At 39.8% G+C, this 24,488-nt stretch overlaps 1 protein-coding gene across 2 annotated transcripts in view; it reads left to right on the top strand.

Moving 5' to 3' along the window:
• Positions 1-3,300: 3,300 nt before the first annotated feature.
• pak5 (p21 protein (Cdc42/Rac)-activated kinase 5) overlaps positions 3,301-24,488 on the top strand; it is a 95,759-nt gene continuing 74,571 nt past the window's right edge. The window contains exon 1 of one of the 2 annotated variants that reach the window (XM_084737248.1): positions 3,301-3,455. The gene's annotated coding sequence lies outside the window, so the exon portion shown is untranslated. Of the gene's footprint in view, positions 3,456-7,903; positions 7,988-24,488 lie in introns of those variants that run through there. The other variant, XM_084737249.1, reaches the window with a different exon arrangement.

The following is a 24,488-nucleotide window of genomic DNA, read 5'->3' as shown; positions in this document are numbered from 1 at the left end:
TCATCACAAGAGGACAAATCACTGAACCAAGGAAAAGATGTAGTAGTGAAGAAGAGTCTGTCTCTTGGTAAAGTGCATGACTACTTTTGCAAGCATCCATTTGTGGTGGTTAGATATCAGAGGTGGAAAGTAATGAGGTACAGTTACTATACTTAAATAGAGTTTTCACGTATCTGCACTTTTACTTTTATTCCCAAATTTTAACACAATTATCTACACCTAGCATTATTGTTTTTCTTTATTTGACATCATTGTGTGCTGCCTTCTCAACATCAAGACTGAGGACAGACATTAAAAGCTGTAAAAGAGGTAATACAATGATAAGATGAAAACAATGCAACAAATGTAACAAAATCACATAAGACAGAAATAATGTAAAATATGTAAAAATATGAAAGCGTTGTAAAAGACTTAACAACATTATAAAAACTGTAACAAAACAAAAATGTTGTAAAAGATATGAAAATTATTTTAAAAATAATTGACGTAAAAGACTTAACAAGACAAGAACAAGATAAAACTTGTAACAAGACAAAAACGACATAAAAGGAATAACAAGACAGAAATGATGTAAAAGACAACAAAACAAGAACGATGTAAAAGATGTAACGTAAAAATTATGTAAAAGACATAAGACAAAAAACAACATAAAATACATAAAAAAAGATTAAAACGACAAAAGAGGGAGACTCGACTGCGGAGAAGTGAAGTTAGCTTTGCACAGAAACAGCAGACATGTCTCTGAGATTGCTACTTACTTTTATACTTTAAGTACATCTCAGAGCCTGTACTTTTTAACGTTTAAAGAAGTAGAATCACTACTTCTACTCAGTCTTTTTTTTAACACAAGTATCACCTCTGCAGACATATGTTGTACATATGTGCAGTTAACATAGGAATGTGTCTCTGATTCATTCTATAGGTGAATTTTAACATCTCCACCTGTATGGCCAGCTGTTAAAAGAGAGAAGGGAAGTTATGTCCTTGTGAGTACGTCAGCTGGTGAGATTTATCGGGCTGATGAGCCTAAGGGAAGATGGTGAAATGGAAGGACGTGTGGTAGCAGTTGCCTCATTGATCCCTATGCTTAACAACAACACAAAGATCTAGACCTTGGCATAATAATGGATACTCAGCTCTCTGCCTTCTCTCTCATTCTCTCCCTCAGTTAACCAGACAGTCAGACATAAGGAGTTCCCCGTCACAGCGGGAGAAATTGACTCATGCCCTTGCACATTCACTTACTGTAGTCTGGGGAAGAGCCCTGTGCTACAAACGGCACGTCAGAAACAGAGATGGGAGATCAATGAGGGCTGTGACACTGTCAGAGCTGGCAGAGGCTGTCACACTGTGTGTATCCCCAATGCTCTGGGGCTGCAGCCTCTGTCTGGCTTCACTTGAGAAGCACTCAGATGTATAGTCATGCCTAACATACTCTTTAGAAGCAGGAAAATGACAAGTTGTTACAGTAACGCACTTGAATGGATGTGAGGCTCTGTTTTTGTCTGAAGTAACGAATCGGTTAAGCCTCAAGCCTTAGCAGAAAATATACCCCGATATTTCAGATATAACTGCATTTCTACCTATCACCTCAAGAACCTGTCTTGACCAGTGTCTCTGTGTCAAAATATAGGGTTAAGAGGTGTCCATGTTTTGCTGTCCCTTTCTCTGGAGTTCCCTGAATGATGTATGGGGGTCCACAGACTCTAAGTAAGGAATTCATGACATGGAGCGTTCAACCCCAAAGACAAATCTTGAGACTAAAGGGTCCTTGCGCTGGTTCCTACGTCCTATGCAGTTTCACAGTTTTTCCCTTCAAGCCTTCCTATACAGACAGTTGTGGCTAACTGTGTCCAAGTAAGTCAGCACTTCTTAAACTGGCTGTATATTATATAACAGTATTAATAATACAAGAGTAGAATGTACTCTTTTTCCCTACAATTGAACTTCCAGTGTTTGCCATCTGTGGTGGCAGAAGCTGGATGTTACAAGCATTTAGCATACCTATCAAACATTTATCTTACAAACATTTACTACTTTTAGCTAACTGTTAACTATCTACTATCTACTATTAACTATTATATTTTAAGAATCAACCATTTATATAGTACTTTTATCTAAATCATTTTAAGTTTTTTGAAATGTATCCATCACTTTTAGCTATTTCAACTATTAGACCACTGTCAGTTACAACTCTTAACTATCAATTTAAACCATTTATTCACTAGCCTACTTTTAGCTAATCCTTTCAAATAACCTATTTATTTGTTACTTTTGGATACTCCAGTCTTACTTTTAGCTTGTTCAGCTTGTATTATTACAAGACAGGACAGGCTAGGGCAAGCTGGTTAGTATGCTAACTTCATTAGATATCTCTGCAACACAATTTAAAGGCTGCTAGATATCTTTGACATAATGACAAAAATGAATATTCTTACATATGGCTCTTTTAATGCTATGCCATTTACCCAATATGCTATCCAAATCTTCCATTCAACCAATACACATTTTTTTTTTATTATTTCCATTACTATTAGCTAACTATTTCAACCAATCCATTTTTATCTATTTCAGCCTTTAACCATTATTTTTATTTAAGTATTTCAGCCATTTACCCATTACCCTTAGGTAACTATTTCAGCCATTACACTATTTAGCTAACAATTGCAACAGTTTATTTACTAGACTACTTTTAGTTAAGTATTTCAACCATTATCCATTTTTATCTAGTTCAAACATTTACTTTAGCCAACTATTTCAATCATTTTCAGTTACTTTTAGCAGTCTATTTCAACAGTTTATTTATCATCCCATTTAAACATTTATTGAATCACTTTAAGCAATCTGTTTTTTTATAACTTCTAATTATCTGCAGCTATTTATTTCAAGCATTTTTAAGCCAATTACTTAGCCAGAATGTTAATTTATACTTATCAAAGCTTAGCTAAGTGTTGTCTTGCTTGCTAGCTAGTTTGACAGCTGGAGTGTTGGTAACTCAATGTGTATTTTGTTAATCACAGTAGCATCACAGTTTTAGTTGAACTGCTTCAAAATATCTTCTGTATTCCCTGAAAATGACAGGTCTCTGGTGTACAGTAGAAAAAAAACCTCTCAAATGGGAGTTCCCATGGAAAAAGATGTTTTATTATAAACGTAGGTGTGGATGTAACTGAGGTACAGTGTAGGTGGTGGTGTGTGAAACTTGTCCTTGTTCTGCTGTACAGGTGCTCTACATATCCAGAGCGCTCTCCGCCCTCTCCGCCACCACAAACTGCGCTCATTCGCTCTCCTCAACAGCCCGGATGTAGCGCACAGGACCGCACAGTCTTCCTCTCAGTGATAATAACATGGCGCTGGCAGACACATAACGGTGCCCACCATAATAACAATATCCACAATAACAGACCAAAATAAGCCACGGGACATGTGAGCCCTTCGGACCCCGAGAGAAGCAGGTAGGTGCGGAGCTTTTCATTCGACAAACGCGCTCAGACGATGCGTTTTGGTGGAAAATGTGGCTGCTGCTTCTTCTTGCAGGGGGCAAAAACGCCGCTCTGGAAAGGCGAAATGCTCGTCTGAGGCTTTAGTTTTGTGTGTCTGTCCGCGTCCGCGGGTTTAGTGGCTCACGCTGAAACAGCACTGTCATCCAGGGCACGTTCGTGTCGTTGCTTACGATGCATCCGTGCAGAAATAAATCTGTCATTTCGTAGTGCATGTGTTGTCATGGCTGTCAGGCTCTCCGTGCTTCGACCGCTGTCCTTGGTATTGAACTGGGTGGGCATCGCACCTATGCATGTTGCAAAAAGATAGTGAAGGCCTGTTCATGCCTGGTTTCCTTAAATGCTGTAATTTTTCCCTTAAAATTGGAGGAATTGTTGTCGATGGTTGATGGTGGAAGGAAAAATCCCTGTAAAGCACGTAGCCTTATAATCTAGCAGGGGCTCACAGTGTGTGTGTGGTGCTGAATAGCCTTAATGGACCTTTAGCTCTTACCCAGTGTTGTTATATTTCTCTATTTTCACCGTGACAGTACCCCTTTTATTGTAGCACTCCTCCTTATTTATGGCTGTCCCGTATGACAGTGATGATGACAGTGCAGGACATTAATTTGCACTGCCCATGTTTTGTTCCTGCAGCACACAGCCAGAGTTTGTGTGTGCATGTGTGTGTGTGCTCAGGCTAATGTAGGCCAGGTAAGGGCAGGAACAGATGGCTTGTTTTCAAGTTCAATGTGGCTTTCGGATTAGAATGTGTAGACGAAAATTAAAAGTGGTGGCTGGGCCCTGTGAGCTGGGGTTCCCCTCCTAAGCTCATAATCGCCAGCAACACTCTATTAATAGGGGTAATAATAACATGTAGCACAAAACCTCTGAGGCTGTCAGAAGGCCTACATTTTTACCATCATGGACCAATGTCACTTGTGAGTGTTAGGCCTTTGTATGTAGGAGATACAGTGGATGCTGTGTGCAGTGTTTTGGATGGACTGTAAATATAAAGGAAGCTAGCTACAGTATGACTTCCAGTCAACTGTCCTGATGCAAAGTTCTGGGGCTAAAACAACAAGTATATTAGTCGATCCATGCAAAATTAATCAAACACTATTTGAGTAATCTGATAGCCTAATATCACAAATCACAATTTGCCTCAGGGTCTAAACAGTCTGTAAAGTGTGTGAACCCCCCTGGTTTGTTGTCCCTTAGACTCACGATCAATTTGGGAAAAGTCCTCCAAATATCCCCTTTAACAGGGAAAAATATAAAAGAAACCTCAGAGGAGGAAGGATCACACAGATGTACAATCGATGTCACATGTTCAGAACAGAGCATCAAAATCACATTACATTCAGATTTTGATGACATTTCTGATACATAAAGTTATAAAATCTATGTTAAGTTACAAAGCCATTATTTAAGTAATTTTTCAAGCAAAAATGCAAAATATTACATAGATTTTCTTTGTCTTATAGCAGCTGAATATCTTTACTTTTGGGTTCAAGAACAAGACATTTGTGGATGTTACCCTGTGCTTTAGGAAACTGTGATGGCCATTTGGCAAACGATTAATAGATTATAGGTTGGATAATCATGTCTGAGGTTCACCAGTTTGCATTTATTCACCACAGAATCAATCAGTTGGCACTGCCTAAAAACATGTGGTATTTTATCTGCAGATTAATGGATAATAAAAAAGAATCACTAGTTTCAGGCCTGCAAACAACAAAAATATGTCAATTGTCATATTTTTATAAAAATAGTAATGCATTACTGTTTTTCAAGCCTATGCTGTCAGTATCAATTTCTATACAATAAATATACTTCATTAAAGTCTAGAATGTTGTTAAACAATATTTTGCAGAAAACTGTGGTGGCTAAACTCACCTTAAAGGGATAGTTCAGAATATTTAATGTGTTGTTCTATGAGGTACTTATCAATACTCGCTGTAATACCTACAGTAGATGCCAGCAGCACGCAACCAGTTAGGAGAAACAGAGAGGGGCACCAGCATGGAAGCTAAGCAGTGTACTGCTGTGGACAGGGTTAGGAACAAAACATATTTTAGCCTCTTAAAAAAGACCCACTTAAAAAAATGAATATCAATTTAGGTGTCTGCTACATTTAGAATATTTTCGCTATTTTGATCTGTTAGTTTGTTTGTGTTATTGTGTGACTTTTGTGAATCCGAACAATCCATTTAAAAATATCAAAGTCACAATAAGACAAACTAACTGAGATCAGCAAATTATGTGTTCTGCAAGGTAAAACTACAGATTTCACCCACAGAGTTTGGTTGGTTTGGAGAGAACGATATTTGCCTTATATAACAGAAGTTTAAGGCTGGAAAAGGATTTCTGACAGCAACATAAAGCTGTGAAAATATTCTAAATATTTTTTTAAGTGGCTTAAAATACCTTTTGTTGCTGACCCTGTCTGCAGCAGTTGCTTACTTATCTTGCGTGTTGGTGCCCCTCTCTGCTTCTCCAAATTGGGGACGTGTTGACCAACATCTACTGTAGGTAATACAGTGACCACTGATAAGTACCTCATACAATCCCACATCAAATAATCCAAACTATCTCTTTAAGAAGTATTCCACTAAACTGCTGCCCTCTGACCTCTATTATTATGCCCTCTGCGCCCTCAGTTCTGTGGGAGGTTTTTGCAGACTTTCTGTAATAAATTTGTCTCCAAACCACCAAGCTGAGATAACCTTGATGATATCATCATTTTCTCAGACGCCTCCAGAACCAAAATAGACATTATACAACTGTTTTCACAGGCTGTGTAGTACTTCTTGTGACTACCATGCAGGTCTTCATCTGTAAAACTGGTGGAGTGCCCCTTTAAATATCACTAATGTATGGTGTGCAATCCTGCAAACCATTTGCATCCTCCTGTTCATATCACATGTCAAGGTGAGATGAGATAAAAGCTTCTCTTTATTGGACCCTTAGAGAAGATGGTGATATGTTATTTTAACATCGGAACTTAGAAGCTGAGTCAATGTGTTGGTCTATGTATGCCTGCTTGCACACTCCCTGGTTATCCACTCTGTAATGTATTCAGTGCCAGCACCGAGCACAACAGCTTTACATAATGATCAAAGCTTGAGGGATGCCAGAGCATGGCTTCAGCCTGCAGTAATAATAATAATAACCTTTGAAGTTATCACAATCCCACAACCTCATTCCCTTCATATTCTGCCTCTCTCCTTCTCTTCCTCATTCTCTCTCTCTCACACACACACCCACACACACACATGCACAGACCCACTCGAAGGTCCTCTCCTGTTTAATGTTTCTGGATACGGGGTGAGTACTTAAAAGAGGATAGCGATAATGAACACATGACTAACTATTTTAGTCCCTATGGCTCTGCACTAGACTGCTCTCGCTGTCTATGAGGAGGCAGCCTCCGTTGCTCACACAAATTCACAATTACGTAAGAGTCAGAGGGAGTCGCACAGTGAATAATTTGACCAGAAGAGGAAAATCTAGTGGTCCTTTTTACTGTGCACACTGTAACATCTTCCCCAACCTTCAGGACTGACCTCATGTGCCACTGGCCAACATCTCCATTGCTCTCTCTCTCTCTCAGTGGTTAAATAGGGTTTGAAATGCAAGTAAGGGTTCTGAAAGGATTCTTTCTGAAGGGCAGAGGTTCCAACCAAAACCATTTGCTGCTAAAGAAACCTTTTTTTTTTTTTTTTGTCACAGGTTCTTTGTAAGACCATTAAAGGTTCCTTTAAAAATCCCTTTCATCCCTTTTTGGAAGAAGGAGTTCCTCAAGGATTGCTGAAATCCTTAAAGAACTCTTTCATCAACTGTTGTACCATAATATAAAAGGATTCTTAGTAGAACCCCCTGAGTATGTTTAAGATAAAAACCCTTGGAATATAAATACATTCTTCCAGAACTCACTGAATGTGTTTTAAATAAAACCCTTAGAATATAAAGGGGTTTTCTAAGAACCACTGAGAGTGCTCAAGATGAAACTCTTGGAATATAATAAGGTTCTTGGCAGCGTTACAAGTAGTGGCGTTACTACTTTTAACTACGTTTCTCAGTGACGTGGTCGTAACGTCGCTGTTTTCTACATCAAATAGCTTTTCAGTAGTTAAGCTCAAATAACGCGGTAGCGTCCACAGAAGCTACATTTCCCCACGCATTTCTAAACCTTAAATGCATCTCTTCCATGTGACGTCACGTACCTGTCCTCCTGCTGATGTCCGCCATGGACGGGGTATAAAAAGATGCCCACGAATTGTCTGATTCAGTGGGGCGGGATGGAAAGCGCGCAGCAGGAGATAATGGCAGAGGAGGGGGTAAAGACGTGTACATGTCATGAATCTCCATGGCCAAACCTTAACAACTTCATGTTACTTATCGAGTCCTCACAGTTACACGTTCCGGTGTTTACTGTGCAAACCCCAAAAGAAAGCTCCTGTCAACATCCAAGACGTCCAACAAATTTAAGGACACACATTCAGGTATTTCCCGAAGTTAACACAACAATCGCTAGCTAAGCTAATCATCACAACTCAGTCAGCAAACACCAACAGCTAACATGGCGCTAGCTAGCAACATGTCCTTTGGCAGCCAAAAGAATAAAACTGTGTGCGTGTACGTGTGTGTGTGCGCGTGTGTGAAGGGGATTTAGGCAGGAAGAGATAAGAAAAATGAGAAGACAGGAGAAGCTGAAAAGTATAACTTTAGGTTATGTTACTCAGAAATATTACTTGTGCAGGTTTTTTACAGACTTCTCTACAAAACCAAATTGTTGTGGTCAATTTAAATAAATAATTTGATATTTGTTTAGATGGCTCCTAGTACAGAAGGGGGCTAATAAATATGCTACTAAACACATACATACATACATACTTTGTTTTTACTTAAAAAAAATTGCTTTGATGTAGTTAAGCTACTTTTGTCATTTTATTGTACCTTAGCTTGCTCCATTTCTCTGCTGGGTAGCTTCAGTGTAGTGAAGCTTCATTCAATGTAGAATAACTTGTAGCTGAGCTCACTACATTAGATAGAGGGGTTCTCATAGGGGGTGTTTGTTATCAGATGGTTCTGTGTGCAACCTCTTATATTGGGTTCTAGTTAGGGAATTGAAACCTTTATGAAAGCTTCTACCAGGAAGTGCAAAGTGGGGACAAGCCAAAGAACCTGTTATGGTTCTAGTGAGCATCTTCATTGCTAAGCGTGAATAGGAGCCTCTCAACAAGACTCTTTTGCCATTTTAGCTGTGCGTCTTGCGGACAGTTGCTGGTCGATCTTGCTAATCAGGAAACAGAGCAAGGGAGCATGCAAATGTTACTGTTACCGTTTGCATAGAAGAGAGGAGAGGCAGGTAGGAAGATGGCAGAATAGATGAGACGTGAGAAGAAAGGTTATGAGAGGAGGGCAGACAAGAGGAAGAGCAGGACAGGTGACCAGAAGAGACGGGGACAGAGACAGAGGGATGAGCTACCCAGAGGTGGTGGTGGTTTAATAGAGAAGGGAGCATGAAAGGGAAATACAGATGGGATAAGAAAGGGGATAAATGTGGGAGATGATGGGGGAAAATGGGGGAGAATAAGAGGATCAGAAGGCCAGAGACTAGAAGGAGTGCCTGTCTATCTATCTGTGTGTGTAGGGGGGTCCTGCTTCTCTCAGTTAGTTGCTTCTGCTCATTTCAGCTGCAGCCGAGCAGCCTGTCTGAATGCTAGACTCATCTTCAGATGTCAGCACTTTTGTCCCAGGTTATTGCATTTTGCTGTTTTTGTCCCGGGATTAAAAAAAAAGCTTCCCTTGTGTTTTCTGCATGACTTGGCATGTCAGAAACAAAATGAAGTGTGTGTACTGTAAGTGTGTGTTTGTGTCAGTGAGTATTTGTGTGTGAGAGACACAGAGAGAGAGAGACAGGGAGAGATTGAGCATATGAAAGGGACATTATGACAGAGGAGGAGAGATGAACATGAAGCAGTTTACAAAAATATAGGAAGATGTGTGTGTGTGTGTGTGTGTGTGTGTGTGTGTGCAGATTAGAGTGTGTGTAGATTGGATAAATTCCACCATACGCCACAACAATTTACATGTTACATAAAGCTGATGGTAAATCCTGCAAGAGTTGCATAATGTCTTTAGAATGTGATTTGTAAATCCAAATTGTTAACTGAGAACCTTACAAATCAAAATACATCTGCAGTTATGACATTGAGCAACCCAATTAAAGGGATAGTTTGGATTATTTTAAGTGGGATCGTATAATGTACTTATTAATAGTCAGTGTATTACCTACAGTAGATGTCTCCAGTTTGGTGATGCAGAGAGGACCAGCAGCATGGAAGCTAAGTGATGCTCTGCTGTGGATAGTCTGCAGCAAAATGGATTTTAGCCCTTAAAATATCCACCTGAAAAATATCAATATTAGTTTAAGTGTATGCTATATTTAGAATATTTTCACCGCTTTACTTTACTTTCTTTTTCCAAGCCAAACTTCCCTCTCCAAATCAGTCAAACTCCAAAGGCTAAATCAATCATTTTATAGGACAGAAAACAGTCGACCGATGCCTTGATCTGATACTTTGTTCATGTTATTGTGTGACTTTCGTAAATCCAAACTAACCTCATAAAATACCAAAGTCCCATCATAACACAAATAAACTAACAAATCGAGGCTGTGATAGACTAGCAACTCCTGTGTTCTTAAAGAGAAAATCACTGATTTCACCTATGGAGTCTGGTTGGTGAAGAGAGAGTGATATTTGACTAGTATAACCGCAGTTTCCTGTCAGAAGAGGCTGCCTAACAGCACGGTAAAGTGGTAAACATATTCTAAATATAGTGAACACTTAAACTGATATAGATTTTTTTTAGGGTGGACCTTTTTTAAGTGGCTAAAATCTGTTTAGCTGCTGACCATGTCCACAGCAGTACAGTGCTTAGCTTCCATGGTGGTACTCCTCTCTGCTTCTTGTAACTGGAAGGTTTGTTGAGCAACATCTACTATAGGTAATACATCGGTAAAAACATCTTACAACCCCACATTAAATAATTTTAACTATCCCCTTAAAATGATGTTTGTTATGGATCAAAAATGTTTGAGCTGTGTCATGTCTCTCAGCCTGAGAACACACACACACACACACACACACACAGACACACACACACACACACACACACACACACACACACACACACACACACACACAGAAAGAGTTAACCTAGATACTTCTGTAGCATCAGAATCAGTAGAAGAGACACCATCCACCCTAACATCCTCTGCAGTTTCCTCAGTCTAACTTGAGTGTGTCTGAGCTCAATGAGACTGTTCCACTTCCTTCCCAATTCCCCTCTTGTCCGAAAGGCTGGAATGGCCTGACTGGCTCTGTGCTGCGAGTGTGTGTGTGTGTGTGTGTGTGTGTGTGTGTGTGTGTGTGTGTGCTGTTGGTCATGGGGCCAAGGCATCAGAGGGCGCTGATGAAGAGGCCCAGTGAAGCTTGAATACACAGCGATGCCCTCAGGCTACTGAGTGCTGCATCTGCCCCTGTTGCTGCCCAACACAGCACTGGCCCTTACAGCGCTGTCACCCACCCTGCGGCCTGAAGGAGTTACGCTATTTCTGTGGGAGTGTGTGTCTGTGTAGTGTGTGCGTTTGCCCTGTATGTTGACCAAAAGGGGCGTGATTCTGCATGGTTCTGAGTGTGCAGTAGAGGCCTAAATCTGTTGCAAACTTGTGTGTTTTCAAGCATTTTCTGTGTCTGTGCATGTGTGCATGTATTGTATAAGTAAACTGCTGTAGTAACCAGTCAGAGCCTAATTCCAGTTTAATCACTATTAAAGCGATATCTGTTTGGAATGGGCAGCTTTAGAAAGCCAATTGCTGTGTCTGCACCCTTCCTTCAAAGCACTTTTTGAAACTGCTTCAGGACCATGAATTGGCAAAGTCTGCCTCATCTATATCAATGCAAAAGAAAACTACTGTCACTCCCATTTGTTTCATTTCCACTATATTACAGAAGCCAATTCTGCCCTTTGAGGACAGTCCATTCAGAAATAAAGAGGCAGACTAGGAGTACATTTTGTTCCTGAAATATAAACTCTTGTTGTACGAGGTACATGTCAGTACTCATGCAATAGTGTATTATCTACAGAAGATGCCGGTTGGCGCAGAGAAGCAGAGAGAGGCACCAGTTCAGAAGCTAGCAATGTACAGTTGTGGACAAGGCAGCAAAATGTATTTTAGCCACTCAACGAAAGGTCTACCCAAAAAAATTTATATCAGTTTTAAGTGTACGCTATATTTGGAATAATTTCACTGCACTACCTTGCTGTCAGAAATGACTTACTAACAGAAATCTCTGTAATATACACCAAATATAACTCTCTCCTTACCAACCAGACTCCAGATTCAGATTCACTGATGTCACACAATAACACAAACAAACTTATATGTTGACGCAGCAGCACACCAGCAACTTCTATGTTCTGTGAGGTAAAATCACTTACTTTACCTGTCGGTTTGTGGGGAGCGATGTTTGGCTACTGTAACTGCAGTTTCCTGTTGGAAAAGGCTGTCTAAGAGCAAAGTAAAGAGGCTAGACTAAACTTAAACTTATATTGATCTTTTTTTGTTAAGTAGATAAATTACTTTTTGATGCTGATCCCGCAAATGCGGGTGTATCAACCAACATCTACTGTAGGTAATACACTATCAACAAATACCTCATGTAACCCCACTTCAAGTAATCTGAACTGTCCCTTTAAGTCAGTGTTAAAGAGTATGTTAGTAAAATGGGGATGAAAATTAATCTAACATTGAGTTTAGTCAAGGCAATGAATGAATAAAAGCTGACATAAAAGCTTGAATCTGGTGCATTTCTTGTTATATGTCTAATTCTCAACTTGACTTTGACTTAATTGACTCTTCTTTTGGGTGACCTTTGAGCGTAATCCTCACACAGACCTGCTTTTCACTGTGACTTAAAAGGCAGTTTTACTGCAGTGTTAGAAGTCCAGTTAAACACCAAAAGTTTTAAAGAAACCCATCATAAACACAACTCATAACCTGAAGCAGCAGCAGCAGTTGCTGCTCTGCACAGCTAAATGCTGTTGGCAGTCTATTGCACGCTTTGTCTATGAGATTCCTCTCTATAATTACTTGCTTCTTTTGTTACTCCTGGCAGTCTTTTCTACCTATCTTGAATACTGCAGGCCTCCAGATGGGCCCAAGACTTCTACAAAGCATGTCGACAGAGTCGCTGCACCTCATCTCATATGAAGTGTGAAAAAGCCATTTTTCTCATTTCTATGGCCTGATGCATAATACTGACAGTGGTTTTGCAATGAATTGTGAGATAAGTCAGATCGTAGCTTGTAATGTTTTCATCATATCAACATTGTTAACAGGGTCATTGTTCTCCAGTGAAGATCGATTCAGAGTATTTTATGATGTTATAATGTGTTAGACGTATTTATACAATGTACTGTTGAATGGACAAGCTCACACTGGGTAAATGACTCTATAGAGCCGTTAAACAAAGGGATAGTTTGGAGTATTTGATGTGGGGTTATATGATGTACTTATCGATAGAAGCAGAGGTGAGTCCCATCACAGAGGCTGACATGACAGACAACCTTTTCTGATGGAAAAACACCCTTTATAAAAGCCTGATATCACTTTCTCCAAACTAACCAAACTCCATAGGTGAAATCAATAGTTGTTTACTTTGCGTGACTTTGGTGAATCCGAGCTATCCTTTTAAAACACTTAAGTCACACAGTGACAGAAACAAGCGAAGGAGGCAACTCCTGTGCTCTGTGAAGTAACATTATTTATTTTATCTATGGAGTTTGGCTGGTTTGAAAAGAGCGCTGTTTGGCTTATATAACAGCGGTTTCCCATCAAAAAAGACTGTGGGTCAGCAAACTAAAGTGGTGAAAATATACCATACACTTACACTGATATACATTTTTTTTAAATGGACCTTTTTCAAGTGGCTAAAATACCTTTTGTTCCTGACCCTGCCCAAAATGGTGAATGGCTTAGTTTCCATGCTGGCACTCCCCTCTGCTTCTCCAAACTGGGAACGTATCAGATGGCATCTACTGTTGGTAACACTCACTATTGATAAGTACCTTATAAAGCCTCTGTCACTTTAATTGGTGCACATGTGTATATTTGTAACACCAGGTTCAGGATTACAGCAATAAATAATATGCCATTTGTTTAAATTCTACTATTCTTACTGACACAATGAGCTGTATTGTAGAGGCATGATAACCATCCAGGAGTGAAGACTTGGACTTAAATATGTGTGCAAATGTAGACGCTCTCATCAGATTTCATCCTACTCAGTGAGATCACAGAGGAAGTAGGAAGGAAGGGAAGACGAAGCAAAGGGAAGAAACAGAGTAATGTATCCTGAAGGGATCCTTGAAGTCGCTCAGTGCTCTCCATCATATTGCCAGCCAGTATTGCTTTCATAACAGTTGTCAGCAAGCTCTCGCTGTTTTGTTCTGTGATTTGAGATCAGTCAGGTGGAATTTCATCAAAGCAGGCTTGAATAAGGACATTCATTATGGCTCAGCTTGATTCATTACCAACCCCCAGCTCCCACACCCCATGGGGAGACTTCAAAGGAAGCTGAGAGGTTGAAGATGCAGGCTGCTATCGCACTGAGGCTTACATCATAGCATCCTCTCCACCATCCACACTCTATCCTCCATCTGAGAGGTATTTATGAGACGATGTGCAACAGTGGCCCAAGCCTGACTGTTCTGCATTTGAACCCACTGCATCCCTCAGTCTGACCTTTAGACCTTCTTCACTGGAACATAAAATCGTTCCATTTGAGTACAATTGACTGTTAACTAAGCTTTGCCTCACTTCTGTTGATACCGGTCAAACTTTTCATTTTCCAAAGCATATGTGAAATTTAGAGTGATAACACGTACCACTAAAAACTCATATTATTTTTGAAACACAGGGTCCTTGATTTCAGACAGTGGTAGACAAAAGCAGACATCCATCTCTAGCCAGAAACCCTAGCTTTTGTTGGCTGAAATGACGACTCTGTGCTAGATTCTGTATGTTGTAGCCAGCTAGCTAGCAAATTAAGTTAATGTTAGCTCCATTAGTGGATTGAAAACACTGTTGCTGGCTGATTTGTTCATGTACTGACTCAAACCAAAGCCATGTCTTAAATATGAATTTGATGACAGGAGTGTCATGATTCTCCAGGTTCTCAATCAATTTTTATTCAATTGAAATTTTGACACCTATAATGGCTATACATATAGTGCTGAGAAAGTGCAGGCTGGGAAATAAGGTAAAAAGAAAACAAAAAATAACAGGAGGCACAATGAGTTGAGTGACGTCAGAGGCAGAGTGGAGTTAAGGCACATGGTAAAGATGGATGGAGATATTTTACCAACTTTTTTGGCATAGCGGGCAGATTATATGTGCCACAGCCAGACACAGGGCAGAGGATTACTAGTGTTACATTAGTTTTGTTTTAACAGCTTGTAAAAGAACATGTATTTGTTAATAGCCAACAGCTGTGAAATCTGCTCCAAACAGGTCTGTATCCTATGGCCATGTTCAGATCTGACATTTCTTGGTTCTGCATGGGTCTGGTATAGTTCCAGGTAGTACATTTTGGGGTCTTTTGGGGTACAGGCTCAAATTTTTGAATTTTTAAAGTTTATTAGCATGACATACTGATGTTTGCAGCTTTGGTTAGAGAAGGTAAATACTGCTTATTTAATCCCTCTCTTTCTCTTGTGTCTTTGATTCTGGAAAGCCTAAAAAAACACCACTTTCCAATCTCTTTAACTGCAGTGAATAACTCTTACTACAGCTTCATGTACACCACTTCAATATGTGGAGAAATCAAAAGTTTGATAGGCCTGCCATGCCTTGTTATGATTGCTAAGCTTTGATAGGATAGTCCCTGTTTAGGGGAGGGATTTAGCGAATAGTCAATAGGACGAAAGCCCACTAATGTTAAAGTCTGATTTAAATAAACATCACAGCATAATCAGTCAAAGCCACTGAGCTTAAACTGGACAACATGTATCCTACTATTGACCAGCAAGTGCTTGGAATCTCATTTGTTCTGACCAAATGAGTGAAATTCATTCAATCAGCATTACAGAAGACAAATAGCATCCTGTTTCTAAGCTAATTATACAGAGTAGATGACTTTCTGATTGGACGCAGTCAGTTGACAATGATTTATACGAGCCAAGACAATTTAATCTATCCTAACATTTGGTTTGTGGCTCTATAAAAATCGACTCCATTCAGCTCCCAGAGTCAATTTTGCAATCAGGATTCCTCCCATGCTTTCGGTCAACACACAGTGGATGTGTTCATGTGTCTGCCGATGTGTCATTGTAAACACAAAGATGTTTTACTGGACAACTATGTTGAAACAGTATTAATACTGCTGTCGTGGCTTTAGGGGATCTCCTGTATTGTTCCTCTTCTCCTCTTCTCACCATCTCTCCTTCCCTCCTCTTTATTCCTCATTCCTCGTCAGTAAAAAGCTGCAATCCGGCCTAAATTTAGCACTGCTTGGAAACTTTACCATCACATAGATTAGTGTCTGTGATGTGATGTCTTGATATGGCCTTCAGCCGGGAACCCAACACAACTCCAGGCATAAAAAAGTCCCTCATTATCCTCTCATGTCATCGTCTGTGTGTATCAGTGTGTGTGTTACATTTTTGGCCTGATGCCTGCATGGAAGTACACACAGCAGACATGTGAGAGCACATATGCAGCAAGACTCATACATACAGTTCTATGTGTGCATGACTGGATGCATATGCACTCTCATGAGTACTCATATAACCCTAACCAGCCACACACGTGCACACACACACACACATAAACATATTACGGCGGGCGGCTAATGACGTAGCGTAAGACAGAGCCCACAGATGCGCTGGATGAATAGATTAAAGCATTCATCCAATGACACAGCTGTGCTCTCTTTGATGCCTGGGCATGAAACTGCAGGAAATTACAACAAAAGAGGGATGCAGAGACTTAGCTGATATAAAAAAAAGAGATCCACTCTGATGTGTATGGCATGTTAACACTGTGTAAGTTGTCTGAGCAGCAGCTGCAGGCTAATGCTCATCTAGTGTGCCCATTAGATTGATTGATACACCTCTCTGTTTGTGGCTCGTAATGCCACAAAACCAATACGAGATCTTGAACTATTTGTTATTATGTAATTACTGGCCACTATTCACAATTTACAACCATATTATGCACCCATAAAGTCAGCCTATTGTTGAATAGTTTAGTAGTGTTTCTCAAATGGGGGTACTTGTAGCCCCAGGAATATTTGGAGTACAACAAGGAGCACAACGCGAGAGTTATAATGTTAAATTAAATGTGCTGTATGCAACATTTACTTCCTCTAGAGGTCGCAGAAGACCACCAGCATCTCAGACCAAAACAAATGCATGCTTTGTATGCCTCTGCACTGATGACAGCTGTGGCTGGAAGCATTATTTTTTTCGGCATGTACATCCATACATTTGTACAGATGTACATTAGTCCCATTCCTGTGAATACAATATCTTAGGCACACCTGGATGGAATTTCTTCAAATTTGGTACAAATGTCCACTTGTACTCAAGCATGATCTGATTAGACTTTGTGGGTCAAAGGTCAAAGGTTGCTAGCAAACACATTATTGGCCATAGCTCAAGACTTCATATGCTAATTAAAGCAAAATTATATAGTAATAACTGTTTGCTGACATCTGTTGAGCCCGAATGTTATATATTCCACCTTACAAAAATATCAGTCATGCATAATTCCTAAACTAATTATACTATAATAAGTTCAATAAAAAATGTAAAAGTAAGTTCAGTTAAACCACATTTTATATTCAGTATTCCTACTTTCACAATGCAGTCATTAACTGCTGAAAACTGTCAACTGCCATAAAACCTCACAGAAGAAGAAAGCAACAGTCACATTCTCTGTGAGTGTGAAGCCAGTTTCAGTGCTGAATGACAGATGAAAGTCAAGAAGATGGATTTTTGTTTGAAACATAGCAGTAATACAGCTGAAAACTGAGATAGAGGTGAAAAAGAAAGTGAAAACAGAGCGAACGATATACTGTTAGCATCAGGAAGAAAAAGCTTTAATGGGATTTACCTCAGTGAGCTGACACTTACAGTGCAGTGCTGTATTGTACCTCTTTATATAGTTTTTTTTCTACCCTATGTTTTGTGTCCTGCTTGCAGTACCTGAGTGTTGAAGCACCCCCTCCTCTGAGAAGACACCATCAGTTGTCCCAAGCCAATCTGAGTTTGAGACCCCTGCTTTAGAGGAAGCAGCAGTTAGATTATCATGTATTTGGACTGACTTGCTAATTTGTAGCTGGGTTAAATGTAGCTTTCTATTAGCATAAGGAGAGGCTAAATGTGCAGCATATAGGCTTGTTAGCTGTATGTACTCCATGGGGGTTCGATGTGTGCCTGCTTTCCAGGCTATTGTTTTTTCCAGAGGAGCTCCAGCAGCCTTGCAGGATTCTGGTTGTGCAGCATTCACAACACTGCCAGTGTAGCTCTAATTAAGCCAGGCACGAGTTTCTTTTAAACCCCTCGTGTGTTTAAGGGGGAAAAGACAACTCCCTAAGTCAGCCATGAGATGCAGGAAGAGGAGGAGGAGGAGGAGGAGGAGGAGGAGGAGGAGGAGGAGGAGGAGGAGGAGGAAGCCGCATGCTGCTGAAATATAAATGGGCTGCACGTCTTTGTTTGTTGTGAGTTTTACTGCAACAGAACAAACAAAATCTTGGACCCCTCTGATGGCAACAGTTAGCCCAGATTTCTAAATAGTTAACAAAGGGATCATGTGATCCTGAAGTGATTATCCTTGAGTTAATTTGTGTGGATTAGGCAATTGTGTTATCACTCATGCATTAATATTCCTCATGTAACAACATATGCAGTGGTCAGTTTCTTCTGTTTACCTGGTTAAAAATAGCATGACCTCCTTCACCTAAAAAGCCAACAGCAGAAACTGGGTCCTTCACCTCTTTTAGCCATGTAAGCTGCTGTCTCGTCTCTTTTGTAACGCTCCAGGAAAAAGGCAGTTCTCCTGATTGTGCAGTTATGCAGCATGCTACAATGTATTATGAATTATTTGGCTTTGTTTTTCCCCTGTCGTTCTATTATCCTTCGAGCTAAGCCTCTTCATTTCCTCTGCCTCGGTTAGCCGTGCCACTGTGCATTTCCCTCCCTGTAATTTATCCATCTGCAGAAATGGACCATGCATGAGTGTGTGTATTTGTGTGTGTGTGTGTGTGTGCGCACTGAGTAATAGGAAACGTTGTGTTTAAGGGTGATGATTGCTCTGGCCCTCGTGGTTTACAAGCAGACAAGGTAATGATGGCTGCTACTTTCTCAGCTAGCTGCAGTCAATCCCCCTGAAGTGAGTTAGTGTCTGGGAGTGTGTGTGTGTGTATGTGTGTGTTTGTGTGTGTGCGTGCTGAATAGTGGGAAATGGATCTAAGAGCTGTCGTGGTTTTCATGCAGTAGCTTGGGGGTATTGCTGGACATTTTCATGAGCGACATTGTTTCTGAATATTGCTGCTGCTGTTATGCTCTTATCGGCTTTTTATATTAAGCTAGCGTTAGCTCCATGAATCAATTAAAAACACTAACTTTTTATTGTTATCACCAGGAAGTAACGATTACTACTGCACGTTGTAGTTAGGCAGAGATGCTAAGCAATGCAGAGTATGTTAGGACAGATAAACTTTCATACTTCCATACATTCTGTTGTAGTTTTGGTTTTTGGAAAGGCCAAAATTACCACCCTCATAAAATCTTTAAATGCTGAGTTTTAGGGATGTGCAGATTGGTTGATTTCTTTATTGTGTGTTTTATTGTTGTATTGATGAGTGTTTTCTTTATTGATATATAATGATTAGAGTGGCTGCTTTCAGTTTTTTTTTCATGTGCGCAGAAATGTCTCTGGGACATTTAAGCAACAAACCCAAAATCTGTAGTTATAAACATGATAGTAACAATTACACAGTCCTTGAGGTTGCACTGCTGTGCCGCGTACGTAAATGCACACATAGCATCTCTCTTGCTCTGTCTCTCTGTCTGGGGACACAAGCTGTTTTCCACCCATGAGCCACATGCTAATAATGTTAATTTTTTTTTTTTTTGTTAAAGGTTATTTTTTGGGCATTTTTGCCTTTATTGACAGTGACAGCTGAAGGTATGACAGGAAAGGGGGGTGAAGAGACAGGGGATGACACGCAGCGAATGAGCCACAGGCGGGATTTGAACCGGCAGCCGCTGCAGAGGACTAACAGCCTCAATACATGGTGCGCACACCCTACCGACTGAGCTATAGGGGCGCCCCAATAATGTTAATTTTTCGTTTTCAACCCAGGGAGATATAGAGGTCATGTTTTCTTCTAGCATGCTAGCTCTGATGCTGAATAACTCTTCTTTTGCAAACAGCTCTCAACAGAGCCAGACCTGTGATTTTCACCCCTTCTAATACCTTTTCCCTCATTCTGGAATTTCTGGAAGAAGGAGGTGAAATGTTCCAAGGTGATGGCCATGCCAGTGTCTGTGATGTATATTATGATGAGAAATGGGGTTCACTGAGCTGTTTTGCACAGAACTAAATGCTTCATTACTATTAATATTACTGTTTTTATGCTTGAATGAAACTCTGTGGTGATATAAATTGACAAACATATGTGTAATTCATGGCACAATTGCTGACCACATATTCTTTTCTAAATCAGATCCCGAGGGGGACAACGCAAGGGCAGGGACTTCACCTCTTTATATAATCAAGGATATTAATTTAACTTTTTAAATAAAAAAGTGCCATTAATTAAGTATATAATCAGACATCTCACAGGGAAAATGTCATTTTGAGTGTTGTCAGTGATTTGTGATACCTTTTATGGCTTGATCTTGACAAATATAAATCAGTACATTGCTATCAGCTATCCTTCCTGATAGACTGTCCTTGAAAAAATAGATATGCATGATGCCTGCTACATCTCATCTTGCACATGCCAATCATTGTCTTTGTCAGTAGATAAGCGTGGATGTGCTACAATGTATGTTTGGCATTTATATTGAAATAACTATGTATGATGAGAATATTTGTTCATTCATAATCCTGTTGATGTAAAACATGTCTTTGTATTTACTCTGTAGTCAGATATTATAGAGAGCAGAACGGTTTCATTAAATTAGACTTTAAATACCAAGATGAACTGACAAGATAAGAGGGAATGAAACAATGAGAGGAGAGAGAAAGAGAGACAGAAAAATGAATGAAGAGAGATATGGGGAAAAATAAGCTTCAGTTTTAGTGTGTGATATCTGAGACGAAGAACACATCCAGTGTCACTTTGTATTAGTTGCACATTTGATTTTTAACAGGCCCTGGCTGTATTATCTGCTCCTACTTCTTTTTCCTGGGATACAATGGGTAAGGCAGAGAAAAATAAAGCCAAAGCAACCAGAGAAACACAGAAAAAGCTTTAACTTCTTTTACACTTCAGTACCATTAAGAAGAGTTTAGAGGACACTTTTTTTCTGCATTTTTTACTTTAAATTAGCGTTTGAGCATTTCAAAAGCATATTTGTGGCCTATATTTTCACACATTTATCTTGTGTTAGGACTGAGCAGTGACCTAAATATACCTTTCATTTCCCTGTTCATTTTTAGTTACTTTCTTTAGTGATTTAGACATCCTCCTTCTAACTCTATCTTGTCCATAGTCTCTTTAAAGTGACCCTTTAAAGGGATAGTTCAGTATTTTTATGTGGGGTTGTGTGTGTGTTTGTCCTTGTCCTGTGACTTCAGTGTTTGAAAAGGATAGTTTGAATTCACCCAAATCACGCAATAACAAAGACAAACTAAGAGATTGAAGCAGTGGTAGACCAGGAACTTCTGTGTTTTGCATGATAAAATTACTGATTTGCTGACTAATTGGCTTCCCGTTGGAAAAGGCTGTCTGACTGCAATATAAAGCACAAAAAATATTCTAAATATAGCATAACCTTAAATTTATATTGATTTTTTTCTGAACTATCCCTTTAACTCAAAAAATATCTACTTGCCAACAAGAACAAAGCAAAAAGGAAAGTCTGATTTTTTTTTTTGTAGAGGAATTTAATTTTTCCTATTTTCAGTCTGTGGTAAACATCTTGTGACCTCTTAGATTAATATTGCGACCCCTTAGGCGGTTTCTGACCCCCAGATTGGGAACCAGCACCACAGTTACTAGAATCTGTTCACACAGCTGCTAGTGGTGGGTGCTACTGGCAGGAATCAGTGGCTCTATGTGGTGTGCATATCTGTGGCTTTTCCATGGATCTTAGGCCTGAGAACGGCACTCCGACACACACGCACACACACACACACACACACACACACATTCATGTACACAGTCACATATCGACACACGGTGGCCCTAATCCCGGCACGTTATCAGCGAGCATCAGTGTGTGAAGTCATGTGGACTGGTATGAATCAGCGGCTGAGCCTCAAACTCTGTGCAGCTGAGATCCGCTGATGAGAGCATCTCCACTGGACGCATGTCATCCTTTCACACCCCGACCCACCACTGCCTTGCAGCCCACATTAGTTCAGAAGCTGTTTAGTGGAGGGAGAAGATGGGATATATTTAGCATTTCATGTAGACAAGAGACTCTGTTGTCAGGAGACCAGTCAAAAGTCACATGTAGTCAAAATTGTTAGCTTTTACAGTTCTGACTGCTAGTGTACTACTCAAATATTTCATAGAACAAAAATTACATGCAGTTTGTTTTATCTTTCAGCATACAAAGGATGCTTTGTTTCATGCTCTAGAGACTCTGGATAGAGGACAGATTTTGTTAATCCACAAACGCTTTTACTACTGAACTTTATTTCACTGTTGCATGTGTTAGCACAAACCAGAAAAAGAGCCTGTCTCTCTCAGTATCAACTGATCCTTTTGTCATCAATGAAGCAGGTCCAGGAGTTGCTGCTATCGATATTCACCTGCACCAATTCAGTTTGTACTAAGTTTATTATTATTTGAGACTGTATTTTATTGTTTTAAATACTCAACACAATAGTTTTCCCCGAGTCTAAAACAATCTTGATGTCATCCATGGGTTGAGAATGACTTTTCAATCACATGGTAGCCCCGCCCTAAACCATACCCTGCTTTATCGTCTAATTTACTCTAAGTAGGACCATAGTTTACAAAATGAACTGTATTGAAGAAGAGATGACACTAGCGATTGAGATAATAAACTCACGAGGAAACTGTTTACTGAGGTCATAAATCATGTGAGATGTAGGTTCATTTTGCCATACGTACAACGGGACTTCTTTTTGCAGCCAGTGGAGTTGCTCCCTGTTGGCCATTAGAAAGAATACAGTTTAAGGCATATCTGCCTTGGCTTCACTATTCAGTCCCTGAAGCTCCATCCACTATGTAATATGCAGTCTATGTGCAGTACTGTCACTATGTATGTGTAGATGAGGTCATGATGATGATGTCTGACCTCTGTGTTGGTTATCTCATGTAGATTTTCCTTTTTAAAGTGACATTTTCATTGAAATACATTCCAGTTTTGCTGTTCTGTAATGAAGTTTTATATAACGCAATAATGTGTCAACCTTTACCAATACAGAAAATTCAAGAGACAAGGGGCTGAACCTCATTTAGAGAAAAGCATGGCTGCTGAAATGAAAGGGAATATTTCAAAGACAAAAGTAAAGTGAACATCAGCATTACCTTCCCAAGATGAAAGGGGACTGAGGAATGATGCAGATGTGTCTTATTGAGCGCTGCTGTGTTTTTGGAACTGGTTGAGTTTGCTGCTTAGTTGTTAGTCTCTGCTGAGTGACCGTATTATTATTTTGGTCCAGTGCCTAAATTGAATTACTGCTTGTTTGATCAATAGAGCTGATACTTTTAGCCACTGGCTGTCTTTTCTCAGTGTTGTCGATGGAACTGTCTTTCTTTCACTTCTCAAATATTTGCTTGCACCAAATCCACTGGAATATAACATGCTTTATGTTAAATACAAGTTATCTATGTAATGTGGATATTACAGTCTCTGTAGACATAGATTTATATTTACAGTGTGCACACAGTATTTGCTCAGTGCCAGTGCTGAAGAAATGTCTTGCAGAATCCAATATCATACAGTTATGACAGACAACAGACAGAGCCTGTGGGGGAGCATTGTTTGCAATGAACTGAAACCAGTGAGCATTGACTCTCTGTCCATACGTGGCAGTGGACATTGTTAGTTCCAGGAGATAGTTGCCTCCCTTATGTAAGTCAGTAAGATGTAGGTCAACATTTTTGGGGTGCTGAGCAATGTTCACTGTCCTAAAACAGCTACGGTGGCATAAAATGTGTGAGAGAGCATGTGGATAACTGGTCTGACTAACTGTCTATTACCCTTTAATCATGTCAGGTGCAAACATGACAAAATCAGATGGATCAGCACTAGCTACTACAGACTTTTGTTGGCTGGATCTTTGACGCTTGCTATTTGACATCCTCCTTTCCGTAATCCTGCCTAGCTTTTACTCCAGATTCATTCACCTCCTGCAGCACTAATCTCACCTGCTAGTAGTAGACAGTTTATGAGAGTTTTGCTTGGTCATATATTTGCCAGGGGGCAGTTAATAGAGGAGCATTTTGCACATAGCTAACAGTGCTGCATTTATAATCAGTCAGCAAACATGCAAAATATTATTTAAATGGACATTTTTCACTTGTTCGATTGAGTGTGTACAGTATTTATCTTTTAGACAACAGGGATGTTAAAACATCACAACAGAAAGGAATGTAGGAAGAACTAGAATGCAATAAGCGACCAACGGGAGGCTTATCTCAATGGTCTTCTGTTTAGTCTTGCTATCATAGACACAGACTGCTTTTGAGCAGCACCTGAAATTCAGCTGTTCTTTCATTA

The sequence above is a fragment of the Lutjanus erythropterus genome, chromosome 15, assembly GCF_056507025.1.
Source record: "Lutjanus erythropterus isolate fLutEry1 chromosome 15, fLutEry1.hap2, whole genome shotgun sequence".
In the NCBI taxonomy this organism is placed as follows: Eukaryota; Metazoa; Chordata; class Actinopteri; order Lutjaniformes; family Lutjanidae; genus Lutjanus; species Lutjanus erythropterus.
Note: the sequence above shows the minus strand (reverse complement) of the source record. Positions and strands in the feature narration are given on the sequence as shown.